General features: G+C 40.6%; 1 protein-coding gene across 1 annotated transcript in view; it reads right to left on the reverse strand.

Moving 5' to 3' along the window:
• Positions 1 to 3834: 3834 nt before the first annotated feature.
• The window catches only part of HTR7 (5-hydroxytryptamine receptor 7), a 111347-nt gene continuing 107281 nt past the window's right edge, over positions 3835 to 7900 (reverse strand). Inside the window, exon 5 of the transcript XR_003677709.1 lies at positions 3835 to 3944. The gene's annotated coding sequence lies outside the window, so the exon portion shown is untranslated. The remainder of the gene's footprint in view (positions 3945 to 7900) is intronic.

The following is a 7900-nucleotide window of genomic DNA, read 5'->3' on the forward strand; positions in this document are numbered from 1 at the left end:
AGGCACAAAATTAACTAACAATAGAAAATTTTAACAAAGCAATACAAAAGTAGGAGTAAACACTTTTAATAAAATTAGACTGAAAGAAGTCTTTCTTTTTTTTTTTTTTTGCAGTACATGGGCCTCTCACTGTTGGGGCCTCTCCCGTTGCGGAGCACAGGTTCCGGACGTGCAGGCTCAGCAGCCATGGCTCACGGGCCCAGCTGCTCTGCGGCATGTGGGATCTTCCCGGACCGGGGCACGAACCTGTATCCCCTGCATTGGCAGGTGGACTCTCAACCACTGCGCCACCAGGGAAGCCCGAAAGAAGTCTTTCTTAACTTGAAACCAAAGCCAGAAGTAAATGAAAAAGCTTTTAAAAGCCACTTATCAAAAAGACCTGGTAGAATAATTTTGTGAGCAAATTTTAAACATCTATATGGAATAAATTTTGTTACTGAGCCCTGGAACAGTTTAAAGAAAAAGGAAATATTCCAAATACATGGTACAAACAACATTACACTACTGCCAAATCTTACTAAACTAAAAGAAAGCTACTGACCAATCTCACTTATGAATGTCAACCAAAAAATATCCTAAACAAAATGTTAGTAAATAGAATTGGATAAGACACTGAAAGGATAGTAGATCATGAATAAGTGTAATTCATTCTAGATTGCAAGGATAATTTGATATAAGTAAATAAGCTAACATACTCTTTTAGCTGCCAAAAACATTTGTTTAATTCCAAATATTTTCCTGATTTTTAAAAAAAATTGTGAAGTAGGATGGAATGGATATTGCCTGAATATATAAGATAAATACATATTGAAAATTTAAGGCCAGTATTTAGTGGATAAATAATGGAAATGTTTCCATTAAAGTCAGAAATAAGGATTTCTTAGATCGTCACAATTATTTAGTACTATTTTGAACGTTTGAGACAATACAATTAATCAAGGAAATGAAATAAAAGGTATACATCCTTGAAGGGAGGATGCAAAATTATCATAATTTCCAGCTAATTTAATTTTATACTCATAAATGCCAGGAAAACAAACTGTAAAACTTTTGGAACTATTAAGACTATCAGTAAGGTAGCTAGTTTTAAAATAAATATACAAAAATGCAGTCAGTCTTTTAATTTACCAGTGATAACTAGTGAGAAAACTACCACATTTACAACAACTAAAAACAAAGAAAATCAAATAGAAAAATAACTAAAAAGAAATATACAGTAATACATGTTATAAAACTCTACCAATGCACAAAAATTAACTCAAAATGGATTAAAGATTTGAACATAAGACCTGAAACCATAAAGCTTCTAGAATAAAACATAGTCAGTAAGCTTCTTGAAATACATAGGTCTTGGCAATGATTTTTTTTTTTTTTTTTTTTTTTGCGGTACACGGGCCTCTCACTGTTGTGGCCTCTCCCGTTGCGGAGCACAGGCTCCGGACGCGCAGGCTCAGCGGCCATGGCTCACGGGCCTAGCTGCTCCGCGGCATTTGGGATCTTCCCGGACCGGGGCACGAACCCGTGTCCCCTGAATCGGCAGGCGGATTCTCAACCACTGCACCACCAGGGAAGCCCTTGGCAATGATTTTTAAATCTCATACTAAAAGCAAGAGTAACAAAAGCAAAAATACACTGGGACTACATCAAATTAAAAGCTTCCGCACAACAAATGCAGCAATCAACAAAATAAAAAGGCAACATACCGCATAAGAGAAAATATTTGCAAATCACACATCTGATAAGGGTTTAATATCCAAAATATATAAAGAATTCATACAACTGTGGTGATCATTTCACAATGTATACAAATATCAAATCATTATGTTGTACACCTGAAACTAATATAATGCTTTATCAATTATACCTCAATAAAAATGAATTTAAAGACATACCTTGCTTCTGGACAGAAAGACTTGGTGTTGTAAAGATGTCAATTCTCTTTAAAATAGACTACAAATTATATGAAATTTCAATAAAAATCCAACAGGATTATTTTACAACATGACAAAAATTACTTTCAAGTTCATCTGCAAAGGCCGTAGCAAAGGAGAGGTAGGGAGGGGACACGCACGTTCCCTATTAGATAGTAACATCTTGTATTTAGCAGTAATAGTAATAACAGCAACAGCAACAACATGGATGGTATTGGCATAGGAAAAGACAGACCGTGAAGCGGGGTGGCGGGCGGTGAGGGGGTAGAAAATCACAGAAACAGACCCAAGTATTATGAAAGCTTAGTGTTGTTGGTTGGTTTGCAAACTCAGGAGCTTCCTGGGTGACATCTGAAACTGTCCCCCCCACCCCTCCATGCGGAGGCAAGCCACTCCCTATTGGTGGGTGGCAGGTTTAATAAGGAAGGGAACTTAACGTTGCTTGCCATGGGTGGCTGCAAGATGAGTAGCTCTCTGCACCTGCCCCCCAGAATCTTAAAAGTTTATACAGAGGCCTTAACTGGGTTCAGTCATGCACAGTCCAGATGGTCTCAACAACACAATACTCTCTCAAAGCTGTGTCCTTGAAGGGCTTCTAGGTGGGCAGAGTAGGTGGTACATGCATTCTGAGGGTAGGGGAAGGGGCGAGAAGTCTCTGATTGCCCGGGGTCCAGCTTGCAGGTCAACTAGTAGTCACGTCCTCACCGTGACCTCCTCCAACAAGTGTATGATAAATGTGGCATTTCAAATCACAGGGGAAAGATTTGCTATTCACTAAATAATTTGGGGCAACTGGCACCTTAAGGGAAAAATTACATGTCATGAATTCAATTCCAGGTAGATTAAAATTTTTAATAAATGTCAAAAGTGAAACAAAAGTCTGAGTACACACTTTTAATAACAATAAAGTGGAACAAGTGTTTCCTAACTTGACACCAAAGCCAGAAACCAGAAAAGAAAATGCACTAACATAGAAATTAAGTACTTCCTGGCAGCAAAAACAAAAACAAAATAACACAATTATAGAAGTGTAAAAAACTTAGAAAAAACTAGTAACACACAGGATGGACAAAGAATTACTACTACAGGATGAAAACCTCTTACAAATCAACTGTAAAAAGAAAAATGGTCAAAGACTATGAATAATCAATTCATGAAAGAACAAATTAAAATGGATGAAAAGTATGAAAAGATGTTCAGTTTCATTATTTTCTAAAACACAAAAAACAACAAAAAACAAATCTTTTTAAACCATAAGATTGGCATCAGGTGAATCAAATGTTGGTATAGAGGAGGCAAATTTTTACCTCCACCCTCTTACTATTGTTGGCTGGGCCTGAGAATTAAACTGACATAGACAGATTAACAGGAGAAAAGTATACACATTTAAATTAAGTTTTACATGACACAGGAGCCCTCATAAGGAATGAAGACCCAAAGAAATGGCAGAACCTACATGCTTTTATATTAGGTTGAAAAAAAGAAGGAATTGTGGAAAAGTAACTAAACAATGTAGAGAGGCTAAAGGAAGGTAAGAATTATTTGAACAAGGTCTGTTTGTACAGAGTTCTTTCTGCCTCAGTTCTGTGTTTCTGGTGATAAGAACATCTTCCTTTTTCCTGGCACAGAGATCACACCTTTCACATGGGAGTTTTATCTCCTGCTTTCAGGAATAAAAAGGAGGGTCTGAATGCCCATCTTGCCTCTGCTGTTTCTCAAGTGCCTTTAATGCAAAATAAGCAATATGCCAAATCTGCGTATTTTGGGGTGACATGCTCTGAACTCCTTCACTGGCAAAGGGGAAAAAAAACTGGCATTTTTCCAAAACTTTTGATAGAGGTATGAATGGATACCTTTCTGGAAGGCATTTTTATCAATCCACATCGCAATTATAACGGCACATCTCATTCAATCCAAGATCTCATATGTAGAACTTCTCCACAGAGACATAGTTACAGCACGGGGGGAAAATGTGTAAACATGCCCGTTGTTTTAATCATGATAGAAGCAAAACTGAAAAAACAAAACATGACAAAATGTCCATCACTAGGTGATTGGTCAAGTAAATGAGACACTTGGCTACCATTAAAATTTAAGGCTGTAGGTTTTTATCTTTTGAGGTGGAAACACGAAATCAGCACATTTTTGAGTGGAAAAAAACAGGCTGCAGTAAAGGATGAATTCATTTATAAAGCATATGTCCACATATCTATACATGTGTCCATGTACATTTAGAAATCTGGAAGTTTATCTCTGGATGGTGAGATTTGGTGATTTTACGGTCTTAATGGTTTTTTTCTCATTTGATTTTTATCTATTTATTTACTTGCTAAATGAGCATGTACCCTCTTAACTATAAAATATTAAGCTTTTCCAAAATAAGTCACCTTGCCAACCAGTTCCCCAACCCTTTTGGTTCTGTCCCTCCCTCTACACCAACAGTACCACATTTCTTCAATACTAAATTGCACATTTTTTTCTCACTAGGAGCCATCTTAAAATATATAGCATCTCACAATTGCTGTTGGCCAGGAGGCTGACATGACATAGCTGTCAGTGCCTGTGTATGTGCAAACTTGGTTATAGTTATTCATATTGTCATCACTTCAGTTAATTGCAGACATCACTGGTACTACATCTGTTGAGTATAACTGGGATTTAAAATTGCTTTGGGGGCTTCCCTGGTGGCACAGTGGTTGAGAATCCACCTGCCGATGCAGGGGACACGGGTTCGTGCCCCGGTCCGGGAGGATCCCACATGCCGCGGAGCGGCTGGGCCCGTGAGCCATGGCCGCTGAGCCTGTGCGTCCGGAGCCTGTGCTCCGCAACGAGAGAGGCCACAACAGTGAGAGGCCCGTGTACCACACACACACACACACACACAAATTGCTTTGGTTTACTGTTGCTACATAACTAATCACCTCAAGACTTAATGGCTTAAAACAACAATCATTTTATTATCTCTCACAGCTTCTGTGGGCCAGGAATTCAGGAAGAGCTTGACCGGATGCTTCTGGTTAAGAAATCTCTCATGAGACTGCAGTCCCATAGCGGCTGGAATCAGAACAGCAGAGGCGCAGGGATCAGGAGCACCTGGAAGCTGGCAAAGCATCTTTCTCTCTTTGCTAGTCTCAGGGCTTCTCCATGTGATCCTTCTGAGTTAGAATAGTTTGGGCTTCCTTGCAGTATGGCGGCCACAGACCAGCCAGACTGCTAACATGGAAGCTCTGGGCTCTAGAGCAAATATTCCAGCAAACAAGGTGGAATTTGTATCATCTTTTTCAGACCTGGCTTCAGAAGTCATGCAGTGCCACATCGGATGCTTTCCACTGGTTACACGCAAGCCACAAACTAGCCTAGATTCAAGGAATGAGAAACTAGACTTCCCCTCTTAATGCGGCAGTAGTAAGCTTCTAGAAACACATGTGGGACAAGAGCTATTATTGTGATCACCTTTGGGGAAAAAAACATCTGCCACAAAATGTTCTCAAAAAGATTATACCTGTGTTTAGCATTAAAATGTAAAGTTATCTTAAATCCAGAAAAGTACTACATGATAAAAACAAATCCCTTTCTTTATGTCTAACAGAACTCTTTCAATAGGTGTAAAATAAAACTTTCACGTGATAAGGGAGCAGCGTCTCACAGTTTAATTAGCAGAATTTATTCTGTCTTGGTGTCTTTTGCAGAGATGTCTTCCATTCGCCTGTTCGGGTCCACTTCCCACACTTCTCCTTGTGACGGGGATAGACGTGCTTCTGTGCCCACTGGCCTCAGGTTGGGTTGGACCAGTGGAGAGGCCCGGCAGGAGATGGGAGGGTGGGAGGGAGGGAGGGAAGGCGGACGGAGCATTCACTTACCTGTTCTCTGCCTGTGAGCTCCTGACTCAGGTTGTCGCTCTATAATTCACTCCCCTTCCAGGTTTATGTTAACATCCCCCATCCTCTTTCTTTTTTTTTTCTTTTTTTTTTTGCGGTACGTGGGCCTCTCACTGTTGTGGCCTCTCCTTTGACGAGTCCATAAACACAAACTTTTCCAATGGCCTGTATGTTTGCTGAGTGAATTCCACATTCTGTGATCCTTGCTAGTATCCTACTCTTTGGTGTGTGTGTGTGTGTGTGGTACATGGGCCTCTCACTGTGTGGTCTCTCCTGTGGCGGAGCACAGGCTCCGGACGCGCAGGCTTAGCGGCCATGGCTCACGGGCCCAGCCCCTCCGCGGCATGTGGGATCTTCCTGGACCGGGGCACGAACCCGTGTCCCCTGCATCAGCAGGCGGACTCTCAACCGGTGCACCACCAGGGAAGCCCCTTCTTTCTTTTATACTAAGGTAGTGACAGTTCCTCAGATGTTAGCCCTAGGTTTCTACACTTTCCTTTCTGGTTCCCCTACACCTTTCTAATTAGTGCCTTTGTAAATAAGTTCCGGACTGGTCAAGAGGTGTACAGAATAATGCTGCATTTTACAACTAATGGCATCTTAGAATAGATTAAACACAGCTTTAGAAGTGACTTCACTTTACATGTTAACAGGATGAACAGAGACTGGCCTGTCCAAGGCCTTCCCACTGTGGGGAGGTAGGCTGGTGAAGCTGGAAGCTAAGGGGAAAGACATCAGGCAAATTCCCTCCTGTAGAGAGGCATGGCCACTGGGCTCTACGGGCGTGATCCACTGTAATATTTTCTGTTGTAATGCCCTTGTGCTACAAACACACTTTGAGTTATGTTTGCCTGGTGTTACAGCCTGATCTCATCTATGACATAGGCAAGGCCCAAACCTACCCTTGTTGTGTAGCAGAAATACAAGAGCAGCAGGAAGGAGAGACTGTTGCCAAAGCAAGAAATCACCTAAGAAGGATGGAGAATGCTCACATAGAAACAGCTGACTGAAGGGATAAGTAAGAATCAGAATGGATAGGACATGGATGATTTCTTCGTGGAGTCTCAGAAACCTGGGGAACCTCTGCTGCTGTATGTGACTCGGGGTCTCAAAGGAGAGGGAGCTCCCTGAAGTCTGGGACACCTAGGTTTCATAGTTTTAAACCTATTTATGTGAGCCTATTTGTTGAATACTTTTAGGCATGAGCCCACTCTTAGCCATATCTCTGTGTCTTACTGGTGGGAAGCAAGCCAGAACATCCTAAATCACCTTGAAGTCTGCTTAAAAATTTTAGCCATTTCAATTCTGCCAGATACACCAGTGGTACACTGCACTGAAAACTAGGCATATTCTTTGCAAGGAGAAATGGGTAAAGGGACATGTTCTTGCTTTCATTTGACACATTACTGATGCTTCTGAAACTTACCAAAATAGAGCACGCAGACTCTAATTGGTTGTGGAAACTGCCTTATAAAAATTCAGTTAACACTTTTTTGAGTAAAAAATTATTTCAAAGGTGACTGTCAAGTTAATTTCAACAATTATGAATCCTGTTTTTTCAATAATTCTAATTATTGAAATGTCAAGGAAAAATAGATTATATTTCCCAAAAAGGGATTAAAAGGATCATTAGGAGAGCCAGAGCTTTGGCACACCATGTACTGTTTATACTGAAAGAGCTCTTGCAACTCCCTATTTCTCCACTAACTTATCTCTTTCCCATATTATAAGAATCCTCTATGTGCAAAGATCTCTGTTTCCACAACTGCAGCAGTTGTTACTTAACTTTCTTCCCTCAGGGTATTTATAGTGTCTCCTAAAGATTAGCTGTGATGTTCCATTTTGCCAAAGGTGCCCACCTCCCTTGAACAAGACCTCCTCCAGCAAGATAATTCTTCAACGTTTCAGAGTTAAAAAGAAAATGTACTGAAAATGAGAATTATCTGTAAAACAATCCCATTCTGAGGGTTGTCTACTTTCATTTCTGAATGAATTAATAAACAAGGAAGATTAAAAAATAGGTTTATCGGGCTTCCCTGGTGGCGCAGTGGTTGAGAGTCCGCCTGCCGATGCAGGGGACACGGGTTCGTG

This window comes from Physeter macrocephalus, chromosome 20 (assembly GCF_002837175.3).
Source record: "Physeter macrocephalus isolate SW-GA chromosome 20, ASM283717v5, whole genome shotgun sequence".
Classification (NCBI taxonomy): domain Eukaryota; kingdom Metazoa; phylum Chordata; class Mammalia; order Artiodactyla; family Physeteridae; genus Physeter; species Physeter macrocephalus.